We start from the raw sequence: 19,108 nt of genomic DNA, 5'->3' as shown, positions 1-19,108 counted from the left end.
TGGCTGAGGCCAATGTAGTACAGCATTTACTTTGTCTGGATCCATCTTCAGGCCAACTCCGGAAACTATATACCCCAAGAATGGAATCTGGGGTAACTCGAATGAACATTTTTCCAATTTACAGAACAACGAGTTTTTCCGTAGTCTGGAGAGGACCTCTGCCACATGTTGGTGATGAGAAGGCAGGTCCTGTGAGAAGATCAATATGTCGTCCAGGTAGACAACGACACATACATATAATAAGTCCCGAAAGATCTCATTGATGAAACCCTGGAAAACCGCGGGGGCATTACACAGCCCGAAGGGCATTACTAAATATTCGTAATGCCCATCTCTGGTGTTAAACGCGGTCTTCCATTCGTCACCGGAACGGATTCTAATTAAATTGTAGGCACCACGAAGATCCAACTTAGTAAATATCCGAGCTCCCTTGATGCGATCAAATAGCTCAGTGATCAGCGGAATGGGATACCGGTTCTTGATAGTAATGGCGTTGAGTCCACGAAAATCTATACAAGGGCGTAATGATCCATCCTTCTTTTTGACGAAGAAGAACCCAGCTCCAGCGGGAGAGGTGGAAGGTCGAATGAACCCACGCTGGAGATTCTCCTGTATGTACTCAGATGTGGCTTGAGTTTCAGGTAACGAGAGAGGATAGACCCGACCCCTGGGAGGAGTCTTGCCAGGTAGAAGGTCGATCGGACAATCCCAAGAACGATGAGGAGGAAGACGTTCAGACTGAGCTTTATCAAACACATCGGCAAATGAAGCATACTGAGGAGGGAGTCCCGGGGAGGAAGATGAGATGGAAGATTGCTGTACTTTAAGAGGAATAACTTGAGAGAGACAACGATGGTGACATTCAGGCCCCCAAGACGTAACTTGAGGGGTGCGCCAGTCAATCTGGGGAGAGTGACATTGAAGCCATGGAAGGCCTAAGACAATCGGACTTGTCGTAACAGGAAGAATTAAAAACGAAATTTCTTCATGGTGTAGTACACCAATCTGAAGGGTTACTGGAGACGTACTCTGGGTGATGAGACCATTGATGAGACGTGATCCATCTATAGCCGTCACAGTAATGGGTGTTTTTAAAGTGATCACTGGTAGGGACCATTGATTCACTAGTGATTTAGAAATGAAATTTCCTGCTGCTCCGGAATCAATCAATGCCTGTGACTCAAAGGATTTGGTAGCAAAGGAAATCGTAACATCGAAAGCGCAGACTTTAGATTTCATAGACAATGGAGAGGACTCCAGGGACCCTAACTTCACCTCTCCAGAACTAGTTAGGGCCTGGCATTTCCCGATTTCTTAGGGCAAGAACTGAGCATATGTGTGGAATCAGCACAATAGATACAGAGTCTATTCTTTACTCTTCGTTTCCTCTCTTCTAAAGATAATTTGGAACGTCCTATCTCCATGGGAATCACAGAAGGTGAAACTGGACGAAATTGAGGGTTTAAACGAAGAGGTGCTTTAGCAGAAGTTGTTTTCTCAGATTCTCTTTCACGAAATCTCATGTCTACACGATGGCAAAGAGAGATCAAATCTTCTAGTGACGAAGGAAGCTCTTGGGTAGTCAGTGCATCTTTAATTTTATCGGAGAGCCCCTGCCAGAAGGCGGCAACTAATGCTTCAGTGTTCCACTGAAGTTCAGAGGCTAAGATCCTAAATTGAATGACATACTGTCCTACTGTATGGGAGCCTTGTCGCAAACGAAGAATGCTGGAAGCAGCGGAGGTCACACGACCTGGTTCATCGAACACACTTCGGAACGTGGAAATGAATTTGGCACTATCTTGTAGAATTGGATCGTTTCTTTCCCACAGAGGGGAGGCCCAAGCCAGGGCTTGTCCAGAAAACAATGAGATAAGATAGGCCACTCTGGAACGATGGGTAGAAAAATTTTGAGGTTGGAGTTCAAAATGGACTGAACATTGGTTAAGGAAACCTCTACAAGTTTTGGGGTCCCCGTCATATTTTGACGGAGTAGGCAGGTGAAGCGTAGGAGCTGTAGACACCTGGGATGGCACTGGGGAAACGGAGGAAAGCACAGGAGCTTCAATACTAGCTGTAACAGTCTGTCCAGATGTTCCTTGGGAGGTTAACGATTGGTAACATTGAAGTAACAGCTGTTGGCGAGCATCCTGTTGCTCCACACGGCTGACCAGATGCTGCAGCATCTCTTTAGCGGTAGGTTCCGTATCTGGGTCTGTCATGGCCTGATCTTACTGTCACGGGCACTAGGAGTCTTTACCCAGGGATCACCAGGTGATAGGCTTACCAGAGCAGTATAGGTGGTAATATGGTACTCTGGTAGCAGGGTGATCACGGAACAGGAAATAGCAGATGATGAGCTGCTCAGGAAAGTCTATGACTAGCAGCACTGGCAATATGGAGGTAGTAATACACGAGGAACTGTATGGACAAAGGACACGTGAAGGTAGTCAGTGGTCTGCGGTAGCAAGTTGTACCACTGCTATAGTGAGGAGGAATGTCCAACAGAAACGAGGAGGTGATGAGAGTCAGCGGTCTGCGGATAGCAAGTTGTACCGCTGTCTGAGTGAAGGAATGGAATCCAAGTGGAGGTATCCGGGGAGTCAGTGGTCTGCGTTAGCAAGTTGTACCACTGCTATGTGAGAGGATACTGGAACAGGTGAAACTGTAAACAGGAGTCAGTGGTCTGCGGCTAGCAAGTGGTACTACTGAATATATATGTGAGGAGGTGCACGGGGAGAGACTGCAACACAATATATACACGGGCACCTTGACTTTGATCCACAGTAATATGCACAATATAAATGTATAAATGACTGAACAACACTGCCAATATAGAAAGTCTCTTGAAGCAATCCGGCATGAGATAACACAGTCAATGATGGCAGTAGAGTCAGCAGATAGTACACTCCAGAGGAGAACCAACACAGTCCAGCAAGGTATGCAATACACAGCACAGTCAATGGAAAGTATGCATACCGTGGTTCAGGAGAAGGCAGTCAGACAGGAGTGCAGAGATACCTGAAGGGCAGGAGGCCAGCAGGATACAAGTCCCTGGATGGGTGAAGCAGGGGTCTAGCAGGTGCAGCGCACAGGTAGGTAGACCAGCAGGGAACACAGGAAGGCGTGGAGAGCGGATCAGCAGTAGATGGATGAGTAGCGCTGAGAAGTAACAGCAGCGGGTCTCTGCGGGAACACGGAGGTAACCAATAGCAACCAGCAGGTGCAGTAACGATGGGACACCGGAGCAGAGTTGAACTGGAACAGATGATCACGGAGAGTAGCGGGTAGCAATAGTGGCAGCAGACTCAAGGAAACACGGTAGAGTTGACAAGGACTGAAGACTGAAGCGCACAGAGGCAGCGGATAGGAATCAGTTAAACAGTCGCGATGAAACACAGACGGGTTGCAGGTTGAAGACTGTAGTGCACGGAGGCAGCGGATAGGAATCAGCCAAACAGTCACGATGATGAAACACAGACGAGTTGCAGGTTGAAGCCTGTAGTGCACGGAGGCAGCGGATAGGAATCAGCTGGCAGTCACAATCATGAACAGGTGAGTGGATGTGGTTGAAGCCTGTAATGCACGGAGGCAGCGGATAGGCATCAGCTAACAGTCCCAATGATACATGGTAGAGTTGAAGTGATTAGAAGACTGTAGTGCACGGAGGCAGCGGATAGGAATCAGCTCACAGTCACGATGATACAGTAGATGGTAGAAGTGGTATGGGAACCACAGTAGCAGAAGTGGTTTGGAAACCACAGAGGTAGAAGTGGTTTGGAAACCACAGGAATCAGCAGGGCTGAATAAACAAGGAAACACAGGAACACCTTCAGAGACTCATGGGGAATGAGACTCCAAGATCAGGCAACGTGGTGTTGACCACAGGTGCTTAATATAGGGAGGTTGCCTGATCTGCCAATTAAGTTAAAGGAACATACACTGAAGGTTTGGAAAGGGCTGCGCATGCGCAGTCCCTCAGGATAGAGGACGTCCACGGTTCCTAATAGTCCGGGAAGAAGCACTCACAGTCCGGTGAGTGACAGGTGGCTGCTAAAGGCAAAGACCTCTTCTACCTGTTCTAGGAGTTTATGCCGCACTGGTGGCCATAACATTATAACCGGCCAGTGAAGATTGGAGGTAATTCTGCCATGGACAATGGTGACCCGACCATTCAATGGTGACCAGCTCAGGTCCTGGCTATCCAGATCCAGGCTATATCTCAAGTTGTACAGGGCCTATCTCATCGCTTGTCAGCTCAAGAAGCAGCCTCCAGAAACCTGCATCCTCAGCATGCCTCCTCTGGCCTCTCTCCAGAGCCGAAGTTGAATTTGCCTGACCGATTCTCGGGAAGCAGGTCTGCCTTCCTCAACTTTAAAGAGAGTTGCAGGTTATACTTCCGTCTGAGACCACGCTCCTCTGGTTCCGAACAGCAAAGAGTTATCTCTCTACTCCAGGGCGATCCTCAGTCCTGGGCCTTCTCCCTTCCACCAACGAGTCTATCTTTAGAAACCGTGGACGCATTCTTCCAGGCCTTGGGGTTACTATACGATGATCCAGACAGAGTGGCCTCAGCTGAGTCTCATCTCCGGGCATTAAGGCAAGGATGTCGTTCTGCTGAGGAATATTGTGCATAATTCCGGCAATGGTCAACTGATAGTGCCTGGAATGATCCGGCACTGCAGAGTCAATTCCACTTGGGCCTTACTGAGCAAAATAAGGACTCCCTAGTTCAGTATCCTGTACCTGCCTCACTTGAAGATTTGATGCAGCTCGTCATTAAGATTGACCGTTGAATCAGAGAGAGGAAAACTGAACGAGAATAATGCAGTTGGGTGCTTACCGTCTGCCCCCAGAAGAACGTTCCAGACGACGCTCTCTAGGTCTCTGCTTGTATTGTGGCGTAACGGGCCACCTAGTTCGTTCCTGTCCTAGCAAGGCGTGAAACGCCTAGACCTAAGCGCTGGTGAAGAGGTGCATTTAGGTCTCCAAATTACCTCTTCAGAAAACTCTCTGTTAGTCCCTGCACGCTTAGCCTTAAGACATCGTTCCACTGACTTTTCGGCCTTCCTTGATAGCGGTGCAGCAGGTAACTTTCTGGACAATCTGTTGGCTAAAACTCTTGGAATTCCCAAAGTCAAACTGAATTAGAGCATCACCGCCTGCGGCTTGGATGGTAATCCCCTTGTTGGGGGCCGAATACTCGCCAAGACTTCATTGGTCCGCTTATCCGTAGGCGCTCTCCTTACTGAAGAACTCACATTCTTCCTAATCACCTGTCCCTCTGCTCCTTTGAATCAGGGGTATCCATGGCTGCAAAGTCATAATAACCTTATTGATTGGAAAAGAGGGGCGATCATCCGTTGGAGTCCAGAGTGCTCTACTTATTGTTTGACCCTACCTCTTAGAACTGTGCAGCCGGAATTGTTGCCTGTACCCTACCAGGACTTCAGTGATGTGTTCTGTAAACAGAATGCTGACTCTCTCCCGCCTCATCGGGACTATGACTGCGCTATCGAGCTTGTGCCAGGTTCAGGATTGCCCAAAGGGCATCTGTATTCTTTGTCTGCCCCTGAAACGCAAGCCATGTAACAGTACGTGGAGGAGAACCTAGAGAAAGGATTCATCTGCCCTCCAAATCTCCTGTATGTGCTGGATGTTTCTTTGTGGCCAAAAAAGACGGCAGTCTGAGACCCAGCATCGACTATTGTGGCCTGAATAAAATCACAGTTAAAAATACTTACCCGCTGCCCTTGTTTTCTGTTCTGTTTGACCAGCTCAAGTCTGCCACCATCTCTCTAAGATTGACCTGCGGGGTGCTTATAATCTCATCCACATCAGACAGGGAGACGAATGGAAGACAGCCTTTAATACCCTCTCTGGGCATTATGAATGGTGATGCCATTTGGATTGTGTAACGCCCCGGCAGTCTTCCAAGATTTAATCAATGACATCTTGCGAGAATTCCTGGGTAAGACCGTGGAGGTTTATTTGGATGATATTTTAATTTATTCTCAGTCCTTGTCTTAGCACCGCCAACACGTTCGGGAAGTTCTGGGGAAGTTACGTCAACACCACCTCTACGCGAAATTGGAGAAATGCGACTTCGAAGTCCCCAGGGTGGCCTTCTTAGGATACATCATCTCCTCGTACGGTTTCTCAATGGACCCCAGCAAGGTCCAAGCAATCCAAGACTGGGTTCTTCCTACTAACCTCAAGGCGATCCAAAGGTTCCTTGGCTTCGCCAACTACTATCGGAGGTTTAAATGCTCGTTTTCATCCTTGGTGGCTCTTATTACTGCTCTCACCAGGAAAGGTGCAGACCCGCCTAATTGGTCTTCGGAGGCGTTTGCAAGCTTTTCTGCCCTTAAAGCCGCCTTCACATCTGCACCCATTCTCAGGCACCCAGACCCTGAGCTTCCATTCATTGTTGAAGAAGACGCCTCAGATGTAGGAGGAGGCGCCATTTTCTCCCAAGGAGATCCTCAGAGCAAAAAATTGCACCCGCGTGCATATCTGTCCAAGAAGTTCTCATCTGCTGAAATTAACTACAATGTTGGAAATCAAGAGTTATTGGCTATCAAGTGGGCCCTCGAAGAATGGCAGCATTGGTTAGAAGGAGCATCTCACATTATTACCATCTTCACTGACCATAGAAACCTTCAGTATATTCAGACCGCCAAAACTCTAAATCCTCGACAGGCCCGTTGGGCTTTGTTTTTCACCTAGTTCAACTTCCTCATCACTTACCGTCCAGGATCAAAAAATACTAAGGCTGATTCCCTGTCTCAGAGTTTTATGGCATCCCATCCTCAGCCTCCTGACCCGCAACCAATAATTTCCTCGACCTCCATTCATGTCAGTCTAACTCTTGGGGCCACACTCCGCCACTTCCAGAAAATTGCTCCAGCTCAGACACCCGCTGATAAATTGTTCATTTGAGGAAGTCGGCCCTCATCAAATGCCATGACAACCGCTCAGCAGGTCATCCCGGTATAGAGAGGACCATAGAAATACTTTTTCGCTGGCTTTGGTGGCCTACCTTGTCTTCTGATGCGGAAAACTATGTCTGCGCCTGCCCAGAATGTGCCAGGAACAAATCTTCCAGAATCCGTCCTCCGAGTCAATTTCTACTCTTGCCAACTCCAAACAGGCCTTGGAAACATCTTTCCATGGACTTTATTGTCGACCTCCCTTTGTCCTCGGGTCATAACACCATTTGGGTAGTCGATCAATTCAGTAAGATGGCACATTTTATACCCTTACTCAAATTGCCGTATGCCAGAAATTTGGCCACTTTATTCATTACCCATATCTTCCGTCTCCATGGCCTTCCAGAAGACATTGTCTCGGACCGAGGATCCCAGTTCATTGCACAATTCTGGAAGTCTTTCTGCAATTCCCTCGGAATCAAAGTTAGTTTGTCCTCAGCCTACAACCCTCAGTCAAATGGTCAGACGTAAAGAACCAACCAATCCCTGGAACAATTTCTACGCATCTACGTTTCCAAGTTCCATGACAACTGGTCCTCTCTCTTATCTTGGGCAGAGTTTGCCTATAACAATTCTTGCCACTCTGCAACACGTACCTCCCCGTTCTTCTGCAATCTTGGGTTCCACCCGAAAGTGAACTCTCTTTCTTCTGCCGTTACCATTGGTGATTCCGGGACACCTACTGTTGTATCCCGAATGAAGTCCGTTTGGAAGAGGGTCCATTCCGCATTGTGTCAAGGCTCTCTCAGGTCTAAAGCCTTCGCTGATCGCCATTGTGGTCCGTGTGTATTAAAAGCAGGAGATCGTGTATGGTTGTCTACACGAAACATCAATTTGAGGCAACCTTGCAAGAAATTTGGTCCCCGATTCATCAGACCATTTTTGATTGAAAAGAAAGAAAGTGAATCCAGTGGCATTTAGACTCAAACTACCACCTTCTTTAAAAAATCCTTGTACTTTCCATTGCTCTCTTCTGAAAAAGGCTGTTGCTACTAGCAAGTTTAATCAATCTTCCTCTAAAAGACCTCAGTCTCTGCTTGTAAATGGAGACCGCAAGTTCATCATTGAAAAAATTCTGGACTCAAGGAAAGTTCAGGGGCAGGTCCAGTTCTTAGTCCATTGGAAGGGTTACGGCCCAGAAGATCGATCTTGGATAACCCAGAGACGTCTCGACGCTGAGAAACTCCTTAAGGAAGGTTTCTTTCCAAGTCTGGATGTCGGGGTTCCTTGACCCCTGCTCAAGGTGGGGTACTGTCAGCAGTCGTGGCGTTGCCCTCAGCCGCCGCAACTCTTCCTGTCCTGCTTGCGACATCCCGGCCGTCTCCATGACGATCGGGGCGTCACTTCCGGCTCCTACGCCCCGGTTGCCTAGGCAACAACCGGGACGCTTCAGGCTCCCTGCCACCGCGCCCGGCCAGCTGCCAAACACACGTGTGCGCGCAGGGCTTTTCAAACCCAGCCATCCTTGGCTGATTAATTATCCAGCAGCGTTATTCATTAATGCACCTGGGCGCACTAGATCTTATTGGCCCCACTGTTAGTATCCCCAGGACCTGACTAATTAATAATATCAGGGCTTTGCCCTGATTGGCTGTTAGCACTATTTAAGGCAGTGAAGACTGAGCCTCACTGCTGGTTATAGCGTCCTGGTCCAGTACTGCTGCCTGCTATTGTTCCTGTGTTTGGTGTTAAACATAAGATTGATTACCTGTGTTTGACCTTTGCCTGTTTCTGGATTCTGACCCTGTGTTTCTGACCCTGATCTATTGCCTGAACCCGGACTCTGAACCTCTGCTAGTGACCTTGACCTATCGCCTGTCCCTGAATCCTGAACCTGTGCCTGTGACCTTGACCTTTCTGCCTGTACCTGACATACCCGCTAGTGCTCTGGCTTGCCGTTACTCCGTGTGCTACCTCCTGTACCTGTGCGCTGCCGTGTAAGCATAAACTCATACTACCCTGAGCATAAGACCTGGGGGCATCTGAGCACCTGTGAGCATAACCAGTCTCTACGGGAAAGGCAGCTGCTAAAGACGAAGACCTCTTCTACCTGTTCTATGAGTTTATGCCGCACTGGTTTCCATAACGGCTATATAATTAAATGTTGATTATGGTGATGATGAAAGGCCATGCTAATGAGGCATCTCGGCCAACACCGGTGGAATCCTGAGAAAAGGGGGGAGTAGGGGGCTATCCATTGCTGAGGGGGGGGCAGGGTAAATGAGGGCATCCTGATTAATGCAGGAAGGGCAGAGGGCAGGCCAGGATGCTGCGGGATGAGGAGGCCACAGTCTCTGAGGAAAGGAGGGAGAATGAGGAGGGAGAATGAAGAGGGATTGGGGGAGTGCCGTAGCATGCTGACACATGAGGGAAAAACTGTGAGCTAGGTGCTCCCAAACCAGAGAAAGCTGAATGTGGGTGGTAGAAAAAGGGGTTACAGCCACTTGGGGGGGAGGGGGAAAGCAGGACATTGGAGACGTGGCTGCATTATATGACCTGGGGCAATTTTTTGCTAGGTCCTCGGGCCTGAGGGGGAGGCAGACTCTGGGCACTGTAGTTAGTGGCGCACGCAGGGGGGGTTTCTGAGTCTCTAGAAACCCCCCCTGTGCTAACTAAGTGGCCACTGTCCTATACAGCAGCCGCGGCGCTGTCAAAGAAGCGTCCGCGGCGGTGCTGTATTGTATACAGCACCGCCGCAGATGCTTCTTAGACAGCGCCGTGGCTGCTGTTTAGGACAGCGCTGGTGAAACGGAGCTGCTGCGCATGCTGGTTTTTTGTTTTTGTTTTTGTTTTTTGGGTCGGCGGGGAGAAACCCTCCCCCCGACAATCCTCCGTGCGCCCCTGGTAGTATGTACTAGCAAGGGCGGGGTGGTGAATTAAAAGCCAGCACCTGGAGAGTCCAAACTAGAACTTCTTGTGCTGTGCTGTTAAACTGTGAGGAGAATTGGATTTTATGTCACACATTTGCATATTACCTATGTTAGTGCTAGCATGGACCAAAGTTAGGGTTTTTACTGTGTTTTCCCTTGGAGTCCTGCCCTCTGCTGGCAGGGGAGTGGCAAGCACAATCCCTATATGTACATTTATAGCACAAGCTGGTCGAGAAGTGGAAGGGGATTGTTGGCGCAGAGGGGTTGGGGCATTTTGAGGAAAATGTGAGATATGAAAAGGGGAAAGGAAATGGAATATTGGACAAGGCAGGTGCTGAAAATACAGATTGATAAGATACACAGATTGCTAGGGCATACAGTAATCAGTGGTCATAACCACATTTATATTTTATTTTTTATTTTTATATTTATATTTTATTTATTTTTTAACATCCTATAGCACAGCATTTTTCCCTATGGGGTGTGTTGCAGAGAAGAAAGACGATTGAATATGGATTTTCAGGTTGCATGAAGCATTATATAATTGGAGGTTAAATTGGAGGTTAAAATGTGCTGCTTATTTGTCTGTATTAGACCTTTCACTGCACAGACAAATATAGATAAAAGGGAGAAAACAGAAGGAGAATAACAAAAAAGGCAAGCCAGCAGCAAAAGGGTAAAACAGACAGTGGCAGACAGTAAGGGAACAGATAAGAGAAGCCATGAAATACAGTTGACAGAGATAAAGATATCACCAAATACAAGCTCCTACGAAGGGACTCCTTATAAAGTGACGATCAGGAACGGAAAGAGACAGTATTCTTTGCTCACTGCATTTAACAGAGTAAACAAAAAGAGGGAGATATCAACGGTATCAAAGGCAGCAGAGGGGTCGAGAAGGATAAGCTTCTGATTTAATGAAGAGAAAGTCATTAGTGACCTTAGTAAGGGCATTTTCTGTGAAGTTTGGAGGCAAAAGGAAGAAGGGAAATAGGACGGTAATTAGAGAGAAAGGCAGGGTCGAGGGATGGTTTCTAGAGTATGGGGAGATGAGAGCATGTTTAAAGGTGGAGAGGAATATTCCAGAGGAGAGGAAAAGGTTGCGGAGGTGGGCAAGGTGGGAGCAGACCTCAAGAAAGAGGGAGCAGAGGAGATGGAAAGGGATGGGATCCTGTGGGCAAGTGGAGGGTGTGAGGAGAAAACAAAGATGTGGACTTCATCTGCAGAGACCAGAGTGAAGGAAGAAAAGGAGGGTGGGCTAGCAAGTGGGGAGGAGGGGATGGAGTTAGCGTCCTCAGTGGAGAGTGGGAGGGTGGACAAACTGGGTAGGGACGGTAGAGATGTTGGAGCTATAAGGGACTGCTGGGAGGAGATGTCATGATTTATTAACTCAATTTTGGAGGTGAAGTCGATAGCAGAGAGCGAGGAGGGTAATGTGGAAGGGGAGAGGAGGGAGTTAAAGGTGGCAAAAAGTCAACGGGGTTGGAGGACTGGGAAGAAATAAGAGCCTTAAAGGATTTCTTAGAGAGTAATAGGGCAGAACTGTAGGAGGTAAGTATGAACTTGTAGTGGAGAAAGTAAGCATGAATGCGTTACTTTCTCCAGAGCCGTTCTGCACTGCGGGAGCATTTTTTAACATAGCGGGTAGCTATGATAGCAGGATAGCAGCAGGGGAAGAGAAGTATGATAATGTCACCACCTTGCCGGTCTCCAGGTCTGGGTGTGTGGGAGAAGGAGAAGCCCCTGAAAGAAAAAGCAGCAGGAGAGGTAGTGTCCTCAGGGGATAATCAGGTTTCAGTGATCGCAAGCAGGTTGAAAGATCTAGTGATAAAAAGATCATGGACAGAGGTCAGTGTGTTACAGACTGACCTGCATTCCAGAGACCACAGGATAGAGGAAGAAAGGGAAGAGGAGAGATGTGGTTGAGGTTGGTGGGGTTGCTGGACTGCAAGGGTGTGTGTGAGGGACATGAAATGGAGAAAGGGTTAGAACAGGATGAAAAACAGAACAAGGAGTGGACCCATCAGTGGGCAGGGGATGGGGTAAGGGGAGCAAAAGGTGGGAGAGGAGTAGAGATGGAGCTGATTAGTGGCGGTAGGAACAGGAGAGGGAGAGGCAGGAAAAAGAAGCAGTGATGCAATGGAATACATTTCCAGGGGGAAAGAAGAGGGAGTGGGTAGGTAGGAACAGAAGGAAGCAGAGAGAAGAGCAGCGGAGGGCACAAGAGGGAAAGTGTGTGAGAGGGGAACAGGAGAGAGAGAGAAAGATGGGGGAGGGCCAGTGAGTCAGTTCAGGGGAGCAGAAGAGAGAAGAGAGGAGAGGGATGGGGGGATGGAAACAGAGAGATGGAGGAAGGAGGGGGAGAATATAGGAATGTTGGACAAGGAAAACGGGGATAGAGGAAAAGGACAGAAGTGAGAGAAGAGCAAAACATAATGGGCCTGATTCATTAAGGAAAGGAAAGCAAAAAAATCAGTAACTTTGGACCTTTGGCAAAACCATGTTGTATTGGAGGGGAAGGTAAATTTTAAAAGTGTTGACAGATGTGTAATTGTGGTAGAACATGTCTTAGATCAACTTTAAATGTCAGTATAAAAATAAAGCTTTCAAGTATTTGTGTCATGAAAAAACAGCCAGTATTTTTCTTATGTGAAAAATAATAAACTCATTTGCACCCCTTGCATTGCAACATGGTTTTGCCAAGTTTCAAAATTAATCATTTTCTTGCTTTACTTTCTTTAAAGAGTCAGGCGCAATAATTCTAGAGATAAGCTTGGAAAAGTCAATTGAAAGTATGACAGAAAGAAAGGACTGTGAGAGGTTACAGATGAGGGGCCCGATTCATCAAGGTACGCAAATGCATACGTATGCGAATAATCTGCTAGTCGTCTCTGCGCATGCGCGAAAACGGGACTTGAGCAGCGTAAAGCACCACATACGCTGCTCAAACAGAGCAGATCCGGCACTCAAAGGCAATTCAACCGCAAACTGCAAGGCAAATACATTTGAGATGTCGACTGACCACTTGAGAACAAAGGGTTGGGAATGGGAGGGGAGTAGGCGCAGACTAGGCGGAGATGAGAGATCACTTGAGTAAAGTAGGCATTATGCTTTTTAACTTAAGAACAGTAGGCGTTCCCTCTGTGCAGTTAAGGGAAACTGACGTCACTCATGCCTCAAATCCTTGAGGAAAGTTAAGGAAGCTCTGGGTCATGTTTAAGTCCAAAACAGCTAGCAAAAACAACTAATAAACGCCTTTAGAAGCATAAAAACCACAACCAAGTATGCAAAACAAACATACATATCAATACAGACATTTTTTCGATTTTTTTTTAAAATTTTTTATTATATATATATATATGTATGAAATGTTCCATTAGTGTGTTTGTGTAAAAGAAGCCTCTTTTCCTTACAGACACCTTTCTAATAAATGCCACTGTCAAGTGTAAGATGTTTAATGATATTTTGGGCCTTTGGGTTAAAATCGGAATTGCCGGAATGTCGGAACGCCGGAATTAGTTAGCTTCATATAGCGCACTATGCTGCTTGCTGGCTCTTTAGTAAAGAGGCCTGGCTTTTATAGGCCTCTACACTGCAGTTTTGTATGCTAGGCAAATATCTTCTCTACTATCACTCCCTGTCCATTCCGGCTGCCGGAATGGAGTGCACACTGCAGTACCCATTCATTCCGGCTGCTGGAATGGAGTGCACACTCATTCCACATTCATTCCAGTTGCCGGAATGGAGTGCACACTGCATTCCATAGTCATTCTGGCTGCTGGAATGGAGTGCACACTCATTCCACATTCATTTCGGCTGCTGGAATGGATGGCAAAGGTATTTGCTAAAACATTCTCGTATATTGAATAAGGCCTTTCTCACATTTTTCCATGGAGTTCTACCATATTATATGGATTGCCAACCTTTGCCTAACCCACTAAATCTGTCATTTATACTTAAAGTTAAATGGGTCTTGTATATACACAGTTTTCATATTATATGGAAACCAAATTGCAACAAAACGCTACTCCGAGATTTATACTGCTACATTGTCACTTTGATCGCCAGAAGTGGCAGAAAATAGAGCTAGCTAACTGTTACTATAGAGACGCTTTAGTAGATCTTAATTCATAGAAACCAAGTACAAAATTACTGATTACACGTGCACAAGTGGATTGGGGAGGACTTCAACTCAGGTTTAGAGTGTGCAAAGGGGCATTCTCTAAACGCTACACCAATTAGCAAGTGATAAAAAAAATTATGACAATTGCATAGATTTAACTACACACTAGCAACCTTATCTAGTTTACCTATTTTTGGTGAGGTATAGGTACAGATAATGGCAATTATTTAACTACAAAGTATTACAGATGGTACTCAGTGAGATATGCACTATGTAACGTAATAAACATTAAATCACAAAGGGATTTTACATGTGGGTCAAACATTTCTTTATCCATTTAGGACACTTTCGAGACAAAGCGGTTTGCAGCTCATGTTTGAAAATACATCACTGTCATTAGTGGTTGAATCCTAAAAGTGTTTGCAATCAACTTATTTGGGTCAGGTGAATCGCTGTCTTGTTCCTGAATACTCTCTCTGTCATGTTGCATTTAGTGCTAGTTAAAAATGCCTTTCTCGAACTTCTGTGTTGTTGGGAGTTTCAGAGTTCTGGGTAAGTAGACTGGAGATGGTCAAATGTTTTTTTTCTGCCGTTTACTGCTGTACCTTGCTCAGCCCTCAGTATGTTTAAATATTTAGCAAAGCATTGCTAGGTGTAGGTGAGCTAGAAATCTCAATTGCTCCTGAAAGGGCTTAATGTACTGTGGTAGTGGTTTTTATGTTGAAGGTTAGTGGTAAAGTGTTTGGGTAGCTGCGGAGTTTGAATCTTTAGGCCATTGTGTATACTTAGAGGCGGGACTGCATACAGACCACAAGAATGTAGTGAATTGGCTAAATCTTATACCTTATCACGGCTTAATTTGTTACCTGTTGACCCTCCCCCACAGATATTGGATCGGTGTTGATCGGTCTGGATATTTGGAACTGTGTGTTGATTGTTGTAATCAGAACACCATATTGTCTGTGTATGTGGTAAGTAGAAACGTGATACATCTTATAACATACACATTTTTTAAAAAAAATTCAGTAAGAAGGGGCAGGCTGTGGTTTAGGTGGTGTTTTAGTGTTTTCAAACACTTGTTTTTGTTTTTTTTTTATATGGAAAAGAAAAAACAAAAACCTTAACACTCTGCATTTTGTGTTGCACTATCTTAAACTGATTACACCTGAACAATTTTAATGTAACTAATGTGATTTTCACAAGGTGATATGCCTATGGTAAGTATCACGTTTGCATGCACTTTGGTGATGGTTCTATACGGTGAGGTGCTGTTTGGTCATTTTATAGGTTTTGTTTTAGTGGATTTTTTTTTTATTTTTCTCCTTTTTTAAAAATCACTACTTATGGACTGTTCTTTGCCACAAAAAAAGCTTGAGGATGAATTTCCACTACATTGTAAGAATTGGTTGACTCACTTGTGGCAAAGTTTGAAAAAGCAAAGTAGAAAAGTGTCACCTAATTGTTGGTTTGTTAACTCTGGCTTTTGCAACACATACAGGGTCTCCTGGAGTTGGACCACAATCTGTTTCACGGGGGGCCTGTTCCTCGGCCCCGTCCAAACCAGCAACTACGCCAACATCGCCGTCCGAGAGAGCGTATCTTCAGGCCACTTGTCAGCCTCTTTGGGATGTCAGATGCGAAGGTTGTCCGTCGCTATCGGCTTCCTCCACATGTGATCTGGGACACCCTACGCATTGTGCAGCGTAACCTTGAGCCAATGCGCAGCATCCCGACAGCAGTACCGCCTTTGACCAAACTTGTGGCGGTACTGTACTTTGTGCTACTGGAACCTTCCAGTGCACAGTCGGGGTCGCAGCAGTTATGTACCAGGCGACCTTTAGCCGTGTGCTGGAGGTTGTCCTAAGGGCGTTTCTGTTGTGGCTCCGACAGTTTATCCATCTGCCACTCGATGAGGAGTCTCTTGTGCGGATTAAGCAGCAGTTTGCCACCATAGCTGGCTTTCCGCACATCATAGGGGCTGTAGATGGGACGCATGTGGCACTCGTCCCGCTGAGTGGAAATGCTTCGGCTTTTATGAACCGTAAGCATTTCCACTCAATAAATGTCCAGGCCATATGTGACCCGTCTCTCCAGATTCAGAACCTGGTTGCGAAATGGGGGGGGGGGAGTACCCATGACTCCTCTGCATTTTGTAATTCTGGGTTGTGGCCTAGATTGCAACAGAGGCAAGGGGGTGTCAGACCACACAGAGATGCGTGGCTTCTTGGTAATTATTACAAAATATTGGATCTGTCAAGTAGAAATTGTAAGTAACAATGTATGGCAAATATAGATTTCCTAAATATAATATTGTACTTCAGATGTTACTGTTACACAATGTGTTATATAGTGCATGTGCCTTGTATTTATAGTTGCCGCTACTATAGAGTAATTTTAGCTATGTTTCAAATATTTAGATATTTACTGGTATGTAGGCCTTTTACTAAAACAGACCTAACAGTTAAGGGTATGTGTCCTGTGAAAGGTGTACACCGGCATTAGTTTGGTGAACAGTGTAATACTAAAATCTGGAATGAACTTTAGTTTGCGGCCATTAGTAGACATTGCTACTTTTCATAGGATGGTAATGATACAGTATTATGACTTTGTAACCTTACTATTTAGCATAGAATGAAGCTATGACTTATATTTTAGCATGTTATATTTTTTGATGCAGGTATATTTTTACTCTGAAATCGCATTAATCTTGGTTTCTTTTGTCGTTACTTTCATCCTACATAGGAGACAATGCGTATCCCTCCAGCCCTTGACTCCTCACTCCCATATTGAACACACACACAGAGCGGGAGGAGGCCTATAACTCGGCTCATATGGCCACCAGGTCGGTCATTGAAAGGGCTTTCAGCATTTTGAAGGCCCGCTTTCGATGTTTTGACCGGTCTGGTGGTGCCCTCATGTATGAGCCGAGTAAGGTGTGTAGGATCAACGCTCTGTGTGTGGTGTTCCATAATATTGCCATCAGGAGTGGGGCTCCAAGGGTCATGGACGAGGTTGCTGGGGTGGACAAGGCAGAGGAGGAGGAGGAGGAGGAGGAGGAGGAGGCGGCAGAGGAGGAGGCGACGGAGGAAGAGGAGGCGGAGGAGGCAGAGGAGGAGGAGAAAGATCTAGTAGACCCCCCTCGTGAAGTAGTGCGTGACTCCAACTTCAGGCAGTATGTTGTGAAGACATACTTTTGAAGTAAAAGAGTTTTTGGCACTTTTAATCATTTCAAATAACAAAGCTCTCTAGAGAAATAATGACCAAGCTTAGTCAAAGTAAAAAACACTAATGTATGGTAAGTCCAAATCTGGATATAAATATACATGGCCTGGTGTGATAGTGAAATGTTTTACATGTGTCATAATCTTAAAAAACAATAACAACCTGTAATTTTGTTTTCAAATGTGTGTTATATGTCTAAGTAAATGCCTCTAAGTTTCGCCTGTCACCGGCACTAGGAGTTCTGCCCAGGATTCACCAGTTGATAATGCTTACCAGAGGGGCGGGGTTTACACAGTGGTCCTCTGGGCAGTAGGGTGAATAGTAGGAACGTATATAACAGCAGATGGAGAGAGAATGCCAATGGAATAGATGAGAGTCAGTGACTTGCAGCTATACTGGTAGGAGAGTCAGCGACTTGCAGCTGTACTGGTAGGAGAGTAGAGTGGACGTGAACAGGTGCAGGTAGGTAACGGGAGAGTCAGTGGTCTGCGTATAGCAAGTTGTACCACTGCTGTGATGAGAAGACTTGTCCAGGTGCAGGTAGGTAGCGGGAGAGTCAGTGGTCTGCGTATAGCAAGTTGTACCACTGCTGTGAAGGGAAGACTTGTCCAGGTGCAGGTAGGTAGCGGGAGAGTCAGTGGTCTGCGTATAGCAAGTTGTACCACTGCTGTGATGAGGTGAGAACTTGTCCAGGTGCGGATAAGTGGAGGAGTGATAAGAGTCTATAACTGTATAAATACAATTGGAGAGCAGAGGAGCTAGTCCCAAACAGATCTGCAGCGTCACAGCTAATAGTCTATAGCGGGTATGTATACCGCTGCTGAGTAGAGAGGCTTGTCCAAAGCGGATATGCAGGATAACAACTGATAGTCAATAACAAGTATGCATATCGCTGCTGAGTAGAAAAGCTTGTTCAAACCGATATGCAGCGTAACGACTAATAGTCTATAGCAGGTATGGATACCGCTGCTGAGTAGAGAATATTTGAATAGAAAATGTACCCTAACTCTGCTCAGTTAGGCATGTGAGGTTTATATGTTATTTTACACCACTTATAGTGTGGAGAAGTGCACATTTCTGACACTTTGTGTTTCTTATATATAGAGGCGGTTTTGAACACTTGGCCTGTAGTGCTGGCCTTAGTGCCATTGCACTTTCCATTGGAGTTGGTGGATGTTGCCATGGTGAAGGCTGTTGACAAATGTAAGTATCTATAGTGTTATCAGCACTAAATAGTGACTGTTAAGTGTGTGTGCTCCATACAATATTGACGTTAGTAAGCCTTGATTGTGTGGGTGTGCTAAGTCAACGTATGGCCATGTGCTAGTTATGTTACTTATAAGTTTGGGGTTTTTTTTCCTTTCAAATTGAACAATCTGAAACCAAGATATTGTTAGGAACCCCTCCAGTCAGGTGTTCACTGGAGCCCCTGATGGTGGGGACAGACTGGGCCGCAGACTGACAGAGGGTCGTGAAGTGTGTACCGGCTGGGGAGAACCCAGGCAAGCGGAGTGAGGTCCACGCAGAGGTCAAGGGCCGGCAGCAGACAACAGTATCGGTAAACAAGCTGAGGTCAGGGGTCACAGGCAGATAGCAGAAACGGTAAACAAGCCGAAGATCAGGGTCACAGGAAACACAAGCGAAGTCCAATTCAAAGCCAGGGGTCATACACGGAAAATCAGTAGCAGTATCAGGATACAGGAACAGGCACAAGCAGGTCAGCAGACTGGAGCACAGAAGCTATAACCGGCAATGAGGTAGCAGACCTCATTGCCTTAAGTAGTAGACCCAGCCAATCAGAGCCTGGCTCTGATAATCCTCAGCCCCCTACCTAGATTAATTAGCCCACAGCTGTAATTATGTTGAGCACATGCGCCCGGCTTCTCACCGCCGGGACGCAG

At 46.2% G+C, this 19,108-nt stretch overlaps 1 long non-coding RNA gene across 1 annotated transcript in view; it reads right to left on the bottom strand.

The window, feature by feature from the left end:
* LOC142150129 (uncharacterized) overlaps positions 1–14,025 on the bottom strand; it is a 211,780-nt gene extending 197,755 nt beyond the window's left edge. Inside the window, exon 1 of the long non-coding RNA XR_012691028.1 lies at positions 14,016–14,025. This is a non-coding gene — a long non-coding RNA (uncharacterized LOC142150129). The remainder of the gene's footprint in view (positions 1–14,015) is intronic.
* Positions 14,026–19,108: the final 5,083 nt, after the last annotated feature.

This window comes from Mixophyes fleayi, chromosome 4, assembly GCF_038048845.1.
Source record: "Mixophyes fleayi isolate aMixFle1 chromosome 4, aMixFle1.hap1, whole genome shotgun sequence".
NCBI classification, from domain to species: domain Eukaryota; kingdom Metazoa; phylum Chordata; class Amphibia; order Anura; family Limnodynastidae; genus Mixophyes; species Mixophyes fleayi.
The sequence above is the reverse complement of the archived record's forward strand: the minus strand, read 5'-3'. Positions and strand labels throughout refer to the sequence as shown.